The sequence below is a fragment of the Oryctolagus cuniculus genome, chromosome 8, assembly GCF_964237555.1.
Source record: "Oryctolagus cuniculus chromosome 8, mOryCun1.1, whole genome shotgun sequence".
NCBI classification, from domain to species: domain Eukaryota; kingdom Metazoa; phylum Chordata; class Mammalia; order Lagomorpha; family Leporidae; genus Oryctolagus; species Oryctolagus cuniculus.
Genome location: NC_091439.1, coordinates 130,856,939 through 130,872,530, shown reverse-complemented (window position 1 = coordinate 130,872,530; position 15,592 = coordinate 130,856,939). Strand labels below are relative to the sequence as shown.

The following is a 15,592-nucleotide window of genomic DNA, read 5'->3' as shown; positions in this document are numbered from 1 at the left end:
TACTTCCTGTATCTGTGGGGTCATGTCCTATTTTTATATACATGTACATATATATTCACACTTATATATAAATACTTATAGATGTATACCTCCCTTAGCCTCTTTTTTTTTTCCTTTGGTGTTTCTCAACTACTCCATTTTCCACCTCCCTGTTCTTCATTGGAAGTATTTTCTTCAAACTTCTCTATAGAGTGTGAAGGTATTTCAAAAAGTTCTTGGGAAAATGGAATTCAAGGATAAATTTATTTCTGTGCAGAAAAATTCAAGGCTAGGCAGTTTTTCCATGATATGCATTTTCCACTAACTTTCTGAAGATGGCTCAAACTCTTTTTGCTGTGTTTAACTAGTTTTTCAGAAAAAAAATCAGTTGAGTTTTTATTTCAGTGTTGATACTTTTTACTTCCAGAAGTGCAATTTGCTTCCTTTCAAATATGCCAAATCATTTTTATTCTTTCTTCTTACTCTCATTTTCTCAATCAATCTCTTGGTTTTTTTTTTTTCATTATGCATTTCAGATGAGGGAATGTAAAATCAGCATATGATAAGTTCAATAACGGACATTTTGGAAAGGTTCTGTTGGTTTTTGTTGTGAATCTGATGTTTGTGTTTCTTTTTGGTAGTACTCTGTTATGAACTGATATTTGTGTTAATTCAAATTGTGGCAAATCTGAAGGCCTAAACTTGGATGTTTTATCTAAAATGACCTATACTTGCTGCTTTGTGAGCTACAATACCAACCTGGGATTGTTTCTGACTTCTTAATAACACAACCAATGCAGGAATTTTTCATGTATACTTACATCTTCATCCACACAGTATGCAAACATGGCCGTTAGTCACACTGCAATCTTGTCTGTTGTCTGTGATGATTTTTAAAATAGATTGCCCTTACTTTGTGCAGAGTAGCAGAGTGTGAAAAAATGTGTGCTTACATTGTAATTTATTTACGCTCTTATTATTGCTAGCAGTTCCTTCAAAATATAGATTGTGTCAGACTTCTGGCAGAGGAAAGCAATGCCTAGTGGTCATCCCAATTTCCCTGACACATTGCTTTTTTTCTTTTTAAACAAGATGTTTTTATTTATTTGAAAGGCAGAGTGACAGAGAAAGAGGGAGAGACAGATTTTTCCACCTGCTGGGTCACCCCCCGCAAATGGTCACAATGGCCAGGACTGGACCAGGCTGAAGTCAGGAGGCAGGAACTCCATCCGAGTCTCCTACATGGTGCCTTCCAAGAGGCACCAGCAGGAAGTTAGATTGGAGTCTGAGCAGCGGGCACTTCCACCAGAGCTCTGATATGGGCTGTGAGCTTCATGTATCAGTGACCTAACCCTCTGTGCCTCAGAGCCAGCCCCATCTTGACACATTACCCAGTAATGTACAAAGTAGCCAAAGATTTGCTTGAAATGTATGTACCAAGTATTTTTCTTAAAGTAGAATATGCACATGTTTATGCATATGTGAAACCATACTACATGAGTATATTTAAGGAAAATTTTGAATGTTAGTTTTTTTTCTTCATACCATTTTTTTAAACTCTTCTATTTAGCGTAAGGTTAACTTTATGATCACTAAGTAAACTGAAAATAGATCTTTGTAAAAATTAGAAGTGAGAATGGGAGAGGGAGGAGGAAGAATGTGGTCAGGAGAGAGAGTAGGGGGGATTCATGTTCCAAAATCTGTAATTACGAAAATACGTGAAAAAAAAAAAAAAACCTGAGGAGTGTTTCTTACCCTTCCTGCAACCATTAGGCAGTAGAACATTTCAACCTCCTACAAGGCTTCCTTGGATCACCTCTCAACCGCTAACTCCAGTGGTTTCCACTGTGACTCCTCACCAAAGGTGATTTTATCGGACTTTTGAATGATATTAAGTGGTATTGTACAGTATGAGAGGTTCTTCAAAGTGTTTTTTGGAAAATGCATATTATGAGAAAACTACCATGCATAGATTTCAATTTTTTTGGGCAACAATCTAAACGTGGGTTTTTTTTATCTTTTAAAAATTGTTTTTAGGGGTTTCTTCTATCTTTTCAAAGTGCTCCTTTGCCAGATTCTGTTTGGAAAAGAAAGACACCAACAGTGCAGGAAAAAAACCCGTGAGTCAGATGGAGAACCATTTCACTTAGTGGAAGTAATGCAGGCCGCATTTCCAGTGGTGACTCCTCACCTGCTCTGCCTGTTAATCCAGTTTCCAGTAGCTCCTGAGAACTGGAACTTGTGTCACAGGTAAGGGATGTGGTAAAGGAAAATCTCGGATTCTGAAGGGTGAGTTAGTGCAACATCAGTGTGAAAATGCTGCTAACATTGCCTCAGTTATTATCTATTTGTGAGCAATACTTCCAAATGCTTCGCATAGCAAAAGGTTTTATAGCTATGTTAAATTCAAGAGAGTGCTGAACATTCATGCCCCAAATGAATGGGAATTCAATTGGTGCAGGTTTTCAACCTCATAATTACAAGAGATCTAAAAGTAGAAGTTAGTTGAATTTCTATTTATTTCTGTTTCTGCATCAACAGCTTGACTTTAGAAACTTAAAGAAAAAAGCTATATTGTGCTCAAATATTTCATTATCGTGTGACATTAATGATCTTGTAAGTAGGTTAATTGTAGATTCCATTGTAGACTCCCTTTTGAGATACTTCTGCTCAGTGTTCAGATCCAGGAGAACAGATTTGGTTCTAAAGTACACCCTGGTATTTGTGAGTTTTTTTTTTAAGCTTTCTTAAATTCACAGGAGTTAGAAATGAACATGCAAGTACAGGCTACTTGAAATCCCCAAGAGGTTTTATATCTTTCTATTACTCAGTAAATTAACTTTGAGTTCTTGTGCAGCTTTTGCTTGAGGCAAATCCCGTGATATTTCCTGTGTTTCCATATGTAATAATGACTTTAATGATTTATTCCCATACAATGCTGTGGACAACACTCGGGCATTCACACACCTGATTTCCAGGGGCGGAGTCTCTGTGGGATCAAGGATCCATGAATTAAGAAGCCCTGATGTAGCAGGTGAGGGGGCTTCCTGTCTCAAGCCCTGATAAGGGGACCCAGTGGTGTGTCCACTCTACCTGAACACTTCAGGTTGGGGGGACCTGTGATTTGAGACTGTGGGGGTGACACCACGGTCACTTTTCTAAGGCCTCATTCTACCATCAATCTGAAAACCATTTAAGTTTAACCTGAAACTTAAATTTGATGGCCTCCTTTCAATTCAGTCTCCCTACTTACAGATTTATCAGTTTTCGGAACTCAAATTACTACAAGCATTTCACATGCAAGTACACCTTTAACATTTTTCTCTCATGGTTTGGAGAAGAGAAATATGAATTAGATGTGAAAGTGAATGAAGAAAAAAAATTGTCCCTAAAATTCCTCTGACAGTCTCATGAAAGAAGCCTTAGGATTTTCTGGAAAAATCTATTTTAATGGGTTATATTGCTGAAGTAGTTGGGAATTCAAGGTTACATAATCTAAGGGTCTACTTGAACTTGTAAAACCTCCTTTACTGTAAATTCTATATTTCAGAAATTTGATATACAATAGAAGGTTGTTCTTACCCTTCGCTTGTGTAGTTTGTTTGTTATTGATCGGATCAGTGCAGTGTACCGGCCGCACTGCCCCAGCCATGGCAGCCATTGAAGGGTGAACCAACAGCAAAGGAAGACCTTTCTTTCTGTCTCTCTTACTGTCCACTCTGCCTGTCAAAAAAAAAAAAAAAAACAAAACAAAACAAAAAAAAAAAAAACAAACGAAAAATATCAAGATTAAAATTGAGCAAACTTCTTTCTTATTATCATATTAGATTTTAAATATTTTTCTTAAAGCTTTTAAATCTGCACTTGTCATTGTAGCATACATGTAAAATGCAAAAGGTCTTTGAAGCCTGAAATGTCTGGTGACAATATTAATTAAAAATTGAGGAATTGAATTTCATTTATGTATCTCATTTTTAAGAGATGAAATGATCAAATACACTTTGATTTTGCTATGTGTGGGACATTTCAAACAAATTGAAATGTTTGGTAAGTACTGTCCATATTTAAACAAGATATCATGTTGATACGTAGCACTTAAGGGAATTAAGTGTTAATTAGTGCTACAGACCGATGAGACCTTTGCATGAAAAGCACACAGTAAAGTTAGCTTCTTGCATAGAGCCCTTACGTGGTTCTGTATTGTGTTGAACACTGTCTCTACCCAAATTCTTATCCATCAAGAACCTGTGAATGTGACTTTAACTGGACGGAGGCTCTTCATAGATGTTACTGGATTACAGTGTCTAATCCAACGACTGATGTCTGTATTAAAAAAATGAAAATGTAGACATAAAATCAGACAGCAGGAGGATGGCTGTGTGAAGATGGAGGCAGACTTTTAGAGCAATGATAGCCCATGCCAAGGAACAGCAAGGGCTGTTGTCCAGAGACAAAGAAGGCTTGTCTCTGGAGACTCTGAAGGGGATATAACCCTGCACACTCATTGATTTTGGACTTCTAGCTTCCAGAACTATGAGAAAATGCATTTATTTTATTTTTATTTATATATAGAGAACAAATTTCATATATAGTTTTAAGCATAAAGATAATTCCCACCCCATGTAATTTTTACATGTAAGCGTTCTGTGATCTTCATAGTAACATGAAAATCTTCTAAAGGGGAGGAGATTGAAGGTAAGGACGACTTGATTTACACAATCTCCCGGATCAGGACCTTAGAAAAAAAGTAATAAATAAACTGTACAGTGAGAACTTTCATTTCATGCCTGTCATAAACTGAACATTATCCCTGGCATGAGAATGCTACCCCAGGATGTCTCATCTTCCCTGGGTTTAAAGTGTGAAGCAAGGCTGCTGCTCGCTTCTGGGATGAATGTTTGTTTCACCCAGGATGAGAGTGAGACCTGCTGATACATCACCGAAAAAATGGCAGGGTGGTTTTTTTTTTTTTTTTCTTTTTAAGCCAGCAAAGCAAAAAGCAGCAGGAAGGAAATTCAGAGTTGCAGAATAAAATCATGTAAGTATCTTGTTTGGTGCCACTGAAAAGTAATTGGATTTGTGAATACCAGGCAAACAGCTCAATGAGAAGAAAATGATGTGCTGATGTGTTGACATTTGAGCTTGCCTTGTAGTAAGAAGGAAGAAATAAGCCTTAAATTTAAACCTTGTGGAGACGTTTACTCCCCTTTTGCGACTTATTGCACTGGCATCTCTCTTTCATATAAATTAGTTGAAAAGGGATCTGAAATAGATCCTGATGTATTTAGCCTAATGGTAAGTGGGATATTTGAATATGTTAAATAGAGGATAGAGTGTCAATGGGAAAAGAGTATTCATTTCACAGAATTGTTAATAATTTAGTATGTTTTAAAGTGTGATGGCCAAATTCAAACTCAAGTAAAGATCTCAGTTAACAAGATCTATTAGTTATTGTCACGATGACTGCACCGTCAGTCAAGTAAGCCATTCTCAGAAAGAAATAGCTTTATATGGAAGGTGATGGAACCCTGTAGCATACAGCTGGGGCATATCTGTGTCATCCTGGAAACATTCGGTAGTTAAAAGTTAGGCATTTATGCATAATGCATGCCTCTGATTCACATCTGCATTACCCAGGGCTAGTCTGTTTCCACTGTGCATCGTTCTACAAAATGTATGCAATCCTCCAAGTATGCAAGAGAAGTGGCGGTTCTGGGTAGGTTTTTATATCAATGTGATTTTGATTGAGCTATTTAGCAGTTGCTGGGAAACAATGCTCTTTATTGTTCTCTGTTGCAGATCTTATATCAAGGTAAAAAAGCTGCATGCTACACTCCCATGTGGAAGGGCTGGTTTGAGCCTTGGCTGCTCCAATTCTGATCCAACTTTCTGTTAATGTGCCTGGGGAGGCAGCAGATGGTGGCTCAAGTGCAACAGGAGAGCTGTGGGACCAAGGGTGTGTCAGGTGCATGCAAAAGGACATATTCAGGCCACCTACACTCAAACTCCATTCATCGTATGCAAAGACTGCTGAGGATCCATCATACCTTAAATTAGCTCCACCCTATAGTGCACTGTATAAGAGACACTTACACCATGAGATCCTTTCTTTACCAACATATATGAGACAACTTTAAAAGACTGTATACAGACATAATTAAAATGTACACCAAGGGCTAGTGTTGTGGTGTGGTGGGTTAAGTTGCGCATCCTACATTCCCAAATGGAAGTGCTGGTTTGAGCCCAGGCTGCTCCAATTCTGATCCAACTTTCTGTTAATGTGCCTGAGAAGGCAGCAGATGATGGCCCAAGTGTCTGGGCCTCTGCCACCTATGTAGGAGACCAGGTTGGATCTCCTGGCTTCTTCTGGCTCTGGCCTGGCCCAGACCCGGCTTTTGCAGTCATTTGGGGAGTGAACCAGTGGATGAAAGCTCTGTTTCCCTCTCTGTCAATTTCCTGCTTTTAAAACAACCAAATAAATAAATACAATCTTAGCCTTAAAAAAGAGAAAGAGAAAAAGGGTGTAATTTTTCATACTTAGGAAGTAGAGTTGACACTTTTGTAAATAGGTGATTCAATAGTATCTTTGTTATTTTATCCCAATATACTAACAGCAATGGAACCAAGTGGTTTGGTTTTGATATAGTATACACTTTGAAGCATGGGTTGATAAGATGTGAGGCTGAGGCAGTGGGAAGGGGTCAAATAACAGGAGGTGTTGCATTCCATGTTGAGTAGATTGAGGTGAATCTGACAGATGCAGGCTATAGCGAAGAGTTGGATGGCCGATGAAGGATCTTTGAAAGCAAGTGTCGTGTTCAAGTTCTCTTTTAGGAAGGCCACTTGGTCTACATAATGGAGAATGGATGTTGTGGCCATGTGGCATAGGGAATTGGGTCAGAAAAGAACAAGAACTGTTAGTTGGTTATTGCAAGAAGCCTGGAAAAAGACTTGGGAGTGGGGGAACCAGACTACCATGTTTCAGTTTATCAGTATCAAAAGCCTTTCATTTCCTGTGATAACTGGAGTGATCCTTCAGGAGCACTTAGACAAGGCAAATAGTCCAATGCTGCTATTACTCAGTAACAACAACAACAAAAAATACTTTTCATGAATTGTAAGTCCTTCGTTGCAATTTTAATTCATTTAGGTAGGGTTGCTGGATTCCTACTATGTGCCAGGTACAAGCTCGTGTCCTGAGAATATAATTGAGGAAGGCTCATATGGTTCCTGAGTCTCTGCACTACCACATGGATGATCTAGGGGGTGATGGAATAAAATGCTCCCAGGGAAGTAGGGGACAATGCAGTTGGCATCATGGAAGGGGCCACACACACAAACACACAGTCTATGTGAACATTTGTGTGTGGTGGGTTGGGTTGGGGTGGGGCAGGACTATTTTATCCAAATACTTTTGGTTGAATACTGTAATCAATACACAATTCTTCTTAAGTGCTGAAACTTAACTGAAAAGTGATCACTGTTACATATAAGAGTGGGAATAAGAGAGGGAAGAGATGTGCAATTCAGGACATGCTCGAGCTGACTTACCTCAAACGGTAGAGTTAGAAACATACCAGGGGATTCCAATTCAATCCCATCAAGGTGGCATGTACCAATGCCATCTCACTAGTCCCAGTGATCAATTTCTGTTTACAATTAATCATAATGATAGGACTAAGAACCAAAGGGATCACATAAACAAGAATAGTGTCTGCAAATACTAGCTGATAGAATAAAAAAGGGAGAGAATGATCCAACATGGGAAGTGGAATACACAGCAGACTCATAGAATGGCAGATGTCCTAAACAGCACTCTGGCCTCAGAATCAGCCCTTAAGGCATGTGGATCTGGCTGAAAAGCCCATGAGAGTATTTCAGGCATGGAAAGCCAAGACACTCTGGGGGAAAAAAAAAAACTAAATGAAAGATCGCGAGTGAGATCCCATTGGAAATAATGGGTCATCAAAGAAGGAGGTACCTTTCTCTGAAGGGAGGAGAGAACTTCCACTTTGACCATGGCCTTGTCTAAATATGATCAGAGTCGGTGAACTCAGGGGGCTTCCATAGCCTTGGCAGCTCAAGACAAGAGCCTAGGGTGATTACTGACGCCATAAACAAGAGTGTCAATTTGTTAAGTCAACAACAGGAGTCACTCTGCACTTACTCCTCATGTAGGATCTCTGTCCTTAGTGTGCTGTACATTGAGATTTAATGCTATAACTAGTACTCAAACAGCATTTTTCACTTTACATTTCTGTGTGGGAACAAACTGTTGAAATCTTTACTTAATGTATGCTAAACTGATCTTCTGTATATAAAGAGAAATGAAAATGAATCTTGATGTGAATGGAAGGGGAGAGGGAGTGGGAAAGGGGAGGGTTGTGGGTGGGAGGGACGTTATGGGGGGGAAGCCATTGTAATCCATAAGCTGTACTTTGAAAATTTATATTCATTGAATAAAAGTTAAAAAAAATAAAAAAAAAGAATCAGGAAAGGATCTTTGAAGGTCAAAGTTAATAAGGAAGATTAGGGGTTAGTCAGGGACAATGAGAGGAGAAAGGAGAGTTTGGGCAGAGAAAAGAGCAAGAACAGGGAGACAGCCCAGCCCAGCCTGGAAAAGGCGGTCCGTGTTTCAGAAGGGAGACCCACTGAGTGCTTCATGCCTTTTCATCCCAGGGAGAACACACACTCCTTCAGGGCAGAGGCCTGGGGTCACTGTGTTGATCTGTCCTGTCTGGGTCTCTTTAATATCCAGTCTACATGGTGCATTGGGGAGGGCAGCCTAGGTATGGCCAAAGCAACTCCTCTTGATGTGTCCCTCTTGCCAGGCTTGGGGGTTGGAGGTCCCTGGGAGCATTCATGGGGCCGTTCACTGCATTTGTGCCTTTTCTAATCCTGTGGGCCTTGCTGATCTGAACAGGCCCTTGGCTGTCCCCTGTGAAAATACTGCTTGTCCACCTCCCCCAACTCTGGTAACCAGAACATTGAGGGCATCACCTTTGCTCGATGGGTTTTCTGGGACTTTGAATTCAGTGTCTTGACTTTATGTAACCAATGCACTTGTTTCCCCTGAAATAGAAGCTTCCCTGGAGATCCCACACTTGCTACTCCTTTTCCTCTGCCCTCCCATGGCAGCACTGCCCTGCCTGCTGTTTATCATGAGGTCTGAGAAGGAGGTTTAATTTCCAAACTATTCAAGGAAGCTCTTGGGGGGCGTCATTCACTGCATCACTGACTTCTGGCCCAGCACAAATTGAATGCCATGCATGCGTGCTTATCTGCCTTTGACAGCCCCTCGGTGGCCTGCTTCTCGCCACACGGTTGCCAAGGCTGCCACTGTCCCCAGCCCCCCCCACTTTGTGCCTGTTAGTCCCTCTCCTCTCCTGTCACCGCCACTCCTCTCCTTCATCCAGGGCTCACTGTGGAGTCGGCTCTCCCTCCTGCTGCCTGCAGCCTTCTTAGCAAATGCCAAGGCTCCTAAAATGCTATGGGACGGTCTCCAAAGAAACACCACTGCTGTGCCCTGAATAGCATGTTTTAATTTGAGTGCTGACTGTGCCCAGAGATCTCTGAGTATACGCTCGTGGCACCTAATCAGACAGTACAGAGTGGGCATGAACAGGGAAGCAACGATGTGTCAACAAAATCTGTCCTTTCAGGAGAATAAAGCAAGAGGAGTGAGGGGGAGAGAATTTTAAAAGTACAACCTCCATGTTTTTTGAAAGGCCCAGGGATAACTCATAAGATTTTCAGAATTGTTGCTTCAGAAAATAAAAGTTCATTTGACCTTTGAAAGTGACAACCACAGTAGGCCCGAGGCTGTCAGAACCAGCGCCATGGTGGTGGTTGTCCATAAGCCGGCTTATTGGTTGAGCAGTTGCTTTTCCACCTTGTAACTTCCTAGTGCCGTGTGGGACAGCCCCTGGGGACTCAGGAATAGGGAAGAGGTACTATCCCAAGGATATATGACCACTAAGAAATTTCTCTCGGGAGCAGGCATTTGGTGCAGCCATTAAGGTGCCACTGGGACATCCTCCTCCTATATGGGAGCGCCTGATCCCATCTTCCCAGGCTGTAGTTCAAGAACCTGGGTCCCTGCCATCCAAGTAGGAGACCCAGACTGAGTGCTTGAGCTCCTGCCTTTAGCCTGGCCCAGCTCCGTCTGTCACAGGCAACGGGGGAGTGATTTGACAGATGGAAGATCTTTCTCTCTCTGTCTTTCTCTCTGTATCTCTCTGCTTTTCAAATAAAATTTTTGAAAGAAACTTCTGTCAAGTAGAAGGTGGTTCCTGCATGAATAAGAGAGCCAGAAGATAAATGACCAACAGATGCTATAGATATAGGAGAAAAAGAAACAGGCTTTTGGAGGTGGGATTCAGGTAGGGTGCCATGAGGGTTGTCGCAGTGTGTGTAAAAGGGGAGTGGACACCTGGGGAATGGCCCTTCTTCACCCAGCCCTGGACAGCTCCTCACAGCTCCCCTAAGCTCACACAAAAGCTTCTGCCCGGGTCTGTTTTCCTCCACATCCACTGAGCTGTGAGCCATGGCTGTTCTCCCAAAGACTTCACAGGGAATCTAAGACGGAACTCAGGAGGGCTGTTTGACTTCTGCCTGGTAGTACATTTGACTCAGAATTTCCTTTGGTGGTGACATTTGCTCCTGCTGACAGCAAGAATAATTGCTGCACAGGAGTGTAACTATTCTTGCTCCATTTTTACAGTGTATGCAGTCTTAGCCCACGAAGATTTTCAGACCATCTCCCAGTCTGGGAAAGGAAAAGCAACTTGTATTCTGATACCCAACCCTGCAGCAACTGATTGTGTCACTGATGGAAAAGTGCTTCTGGGCTGATCTTGGAATTTCAGATGAGAGCAGATAGAATAATTTCTTTTTAAAATTGTATGAGTGAACTGTTTTATGGAAAAAATACAACTATACAATGTGATGCATTCATAGTTCAGATTATTCTCAGCTATTTGGGTGTTTATCCTATTGTCTTCTCCTACGTGGAGACTACTATGTATAATTTACTGTTTTCTTCCCTGGTTTGGTATTTCCATTTTGGAATAATGGTATTATAGACAAAGAAATAGCTTTTACATTAATGTATTCTATTATCTAATTCCATTGACATGACCAATTTCAACTGTTCAAGATTCAGAAAAAAAGGAACTATAGTTTTAATCTTTTAAATATATACAAGGAGATTCTGACTTCCTAGTAAATCTATTCTTCTCCCTGGGTTCCTCCTAACTAATTCTATCAGGTGGGTGAGAAATGCAAACATGCTGATGAATCCTGCTACTCCTCCTCTCAAGAAGCATCCCCTGTCGGGAGCCTTGTGGTTTCCCGGCTTCTGCAGTGTGGCACCTGATGGAAGGCTGCTGGTCTCCAGCCTTCGCGGGATGGTCATGGATGCTCACTGCAGCCTACGGGCTTCTCATGTGTTTGTGTCTCAGAGGAGGTTCTGCTGTTGTCTGAGGCTGTTGTCTGCTGCTTGCTGGAGGCTTTCACCTGGATTGGTTCTTTTCATAGCTAAAACAAGGAGCCCTGCTTTCCCTGGCAGGGAAGAACCACAGGGAGAGATCCTGGAGCTCAGAGGGCTGGCCCAGTCCCTCACTGTCCGCATTACCTCAGTACCAACTGCATCCTAGAATAGTGGGTAAAAACTTCCATTTATTTCCTCTGGTCAAACAATGGAATCATAGATAGAAGGTACATTAACTAGATGTGGACTACTCATTTTTTTTTTTTTTGACAGGCAGAGTTAGACAGTGAGAGAGAGAGATGGAGAGAAAGGTCTTCCTTCTGTTGGTTCACCCCCCAAGTGGCCGCTATGGCTGGTGCGCTGCGCCGATCCGAAGCCAGGAGCCAGGAGCCAGGTGCTTCCTCCTGGTCTCCCATGCTGGTGCAGGGCCCAAGCACTTAGGCCATCCTCCACTGCCTTCCTGGGCCACAGCAGAGAGCTGGGCTGGAAGAGGAGCAGACAGGACAGAATCTGGTGCCCCAACTGGGACTAGAACCCAGGGTACTGGCACCGCAGAGGGAGGATTAGCCTAATGAGCCACGGCGCCGGCCATACTACTCATTCTTAACCATGATCTACTGGTCCCAGTTATGATCATGAGGACTTATTTTGAAGATAAATATTGATTGTCAGTGCTTTCATTACCTTTATGTTTTGAACGAATGATGGATTTAAGACTTTTACTGGCTTTAAGGTTACTGAAAATTGGAAGATCAAAGGAAATAATTTTAGATTGCTATCACTTTAAAGAATTGTACTTTGAGTTCATACCTTGAACATTGCTCTTGGGTTACTACTGTTTTAACTTTTTGACAAAATTTAGAATATGTAGAACACATTAGATTCTATTCTCTTTATTTTCCAAAACCTAAATGACCGGTTGAGCGTAAGTGTAACATCTGACTTATTTATCTTAGAAGCAGAGCAGACAGACAGAGCTTTTATCCACAATTCTCCCTCTGAAGTGCCTACAGCTGCTGTTGCAGGAGCAGACCAGACAGAAGCTGGGAGTGGGAAACTCGATCCATGTCTCCTATGTCGGTGGCAGGAACACAATCATTTGAGCCATCCTGCTGCCTTTTAGAATCTGCATTAGCTAGAACCTGGACTTAGGATCTGGACCTTGGTCTCCAATATGGACTGTGGATAACTGTTATCTTAACCACTAGACCGAATGCTACTACCCACAAATTATTTCTTTAAATTATTTAAAAGACAGTAACATAATCAAGTGCAGAGAGAGAGAGAGACAGAGAGAGAGAGAGACTCTTCCTTCTGCTGGTTCATTTCCCAAATGTCCATAATGGTCAAGATCTGGGCCAGGCTGTGGCCAAGAGCTGGGAACTCCATCCAAGGCTCCAATGTGAGTGGCCAAGGGCCCAAACACTTAGGCATCTTCTGCTGCCTTCCCAGATGCACTGAAAGAGAGCCAGGTTGGACACCAAGCAGCCAGGACCTAAACAAGTGCTCCGATATAGGATACCTGTGCCACAAGCCATGGCTTAACCCAATGGACCATAACACACTGTGCCAAAATGCAGCCCCATAGAAAATATTTTAAATAATAATTCACTGAAGTTAGAAAACTGAATATAGAGCTGTTTGCAAAATGAATGTTTATGTTAACTCATGTTCCAAATATAGGTAGTCTTAGCAATAGGCAGTGGTATTCACTGTATCTTTATCTCAAACATGCATGGAAGACCTCTTGTGAAAAGTGATGACAAAAATGGCCTTGATTCTTCACAGATCTCTGAGTCTACACCTTTGCAATATGACTTTGCAGATTTCTCATGGATAGTTGGAGCATAATTGTCTTCCTCTTGAATCTTGAATCTGATCTGGTGTTACAACTTCCTTTTTTTTTTTTTTTTTTTGACAGAGTGGACAGTAAGAGAGAGAGACAGAGAGAAAGGTCTTCCTTTGCCGTTGGTTCACCCTCCAATGGCTGCTGCGGCCAGTGTGCTGCGGCTGGTGCACTGCGCTGATCTGAAGCCAGGAGCCAGGTGCTTCTCCTGGTCTCCCATGCCGGTGCAGGGCCCAAAGACTTGGGCCATCCTCCACTGCACTCCCGGGCCACAGCAGAGAGCTGGCCTGGAAGAGGGGCAACCAGACAGAACCTGGTGCCCCGACCGGGACTAGAACCCAGGGTGCCAGTGCTGCAGGAGGAGGATTAGCCTAGTGAGCCATGGTGCCAGCACAACTTACTTTTATTGATAGAATTTGGTGGAACTGATAGTATGCCTGCTCTGAGCCTTGGCCACAAATCATCTTTGCAATTTGATTCTTTTGAAATTCTACTACAGGGGCCGGCGCTGTGGCACAGTGGGTTAATGCCCTGGCCTGAAGCGCTGGCATCCCATATGGACGCTGGTTCTAGTCCCGGCTGCTCCTCTTCTGATCCAGCTCTCTGCTATGGCCTGGGATAGCAGTAGAAGATGGCCCAAGCCCCACACCCATGTGGGAGACGTGAAGAAGCTCCTGGCTCCTGGCTTTGGATTGGCACAGCTCCGGCTGTTGCAGCCACCTGGGGAGTGAACCAGCAGATGGAAGACCTCTCTCTCTGTCTCTACCTCTCTCTGTAACTCTGTCTTTCAAATAAATAAAATAAATCTTTTAAAAAATAAAAGAAAGAAAGGAAATTCCACCACAACCATATAAATAAGCTCGGATTGGCATTACTAATATGGCACCCATGCCCTGGCTGCCAGCCAGTCACTTACAAGATGGGAATATACTTTCTTTGACTAACCAGTCCCTTGGTTATTTAACCAAGTTGAACACAGGGCAGATTAAAGCTGCACTTCTGTCACAGGGCAGATCCAAGCTGCAGACCACAGAATCTGACTCAGTGTAGCACAGCCCCCCACCCGGCATTTCCCTCGCCTGTGCCAGCCACAGGGGTTGCTGTTAGCACACTGCCAGCTGCTTTGTGTCTTTGCTGTTCCATAGAGTCTCTGTTCTGCTCTGTAGGATTCCACTGAAAGCTTCTCTTCAACTGACCCTGGGAACGTGATCCTTCCCTTGGTTTTTGGTCTCTTCCTGTGGCTAAATCCAGAGTGACTCTCCCTATTCAACCATCTTGGATCTCCACGACTCATTATTATTGTATGTGAACAACAAGACACTCACCTATAAAATCACTGGAAATTCCTTATTGCAAAAAAAAGACCCACATGCATTGTATGGATAATGTACACCCTTTGGAATCTCATTTAGCTTCAAGCAAGGACCCGGCCTGTTAGGTCAGTTTTTCAGCCTGGCAGGCAGAAGGAGTAGGGTAAACGCCTGTTTTACTCTTGCCTTGGTGAAACTGACATTGCACCAAGACACCTGGGCTTACAACCCTAATTTTATTACGTTATTAGGCTATTATTGTGATTCTTCTGCATCAGATGAAGACTGACCTCCATCCTAAAACAAAGCTGTCATTGAAAAGTCATAAAACACAGGGGGAATACACATATGAATTTTTAAGAATAGACCAGGGAGAATTTATTTGCAGACTAAGGAAAATACATGATTAGTATTTAGAAAGAACTTTTCCCACAGATTTCTGCCTTTCAAAAGCAGAAGAGAGATCATCTATTTCTTACCCAACCCTGTTTTTTGCTACTCTAAAAAAAGTCTTACATCAATCAGGGGGCAAAACAAAGGATGAGAATCCAGTTGTAAAAATATGGCAGGGGCAGGCGCTGTGGCATAGTGGATAAAGCTGCCGTCTGCAGTGCCGGCATCCCATGTGGGTGCTGATTTCAGTCCTGGATGCTCCACTTCTGATCCAGCTCTCTGCTGTGGCCTAGGAAAGCAGTAGAAGATGGTCCAAGTGTGTAGGCCCCTTCACCCACCTGGGAGGCCTGGATGAAGCTCTTGGCCTTAGATCAGCTCAGCTCCAGCCATTGCAGCCGTTTGGGGAGCAAACCAGCAGATGGAAGACTTTCTCTCTCTCTCTCTCTCTCTCTGCCTCTCTGTAACTCTGCCTTTCAAATAAATAAATAAATAAATCTTTAAAACAAAAAAAGTATGGCAAATGAGAGATTGCAATAAAAACACGAAGGACTTGTCATATGTATGTAATGCATG

The 15,592-nt window shown here is 42.3% G+C and overlaps 1 long non-coding RNA gene across 1 annotated transcript in view; it reads right to left on the bottom strand.

Annotated features, from left to right (window-relative positions):
* LOC138843603 (uncharacterized) overlaps nucleotides 1-15,592 on the bottom strand; it is a 75,604-nt gene that overhangs the window by 20,654 nt on the left and 39,358 nt on the right. The window contains exon 2 of the long non-coding RNA XR_011378549.1: nucleotides 3,562-3,702. This is a non-coding gene — a long non-coding RNA (uncharacterized lncRNA). The remainder of the gene's footprint in view (nucleotides 1-3,561; nucleotides 3,703-15,592) is intronic.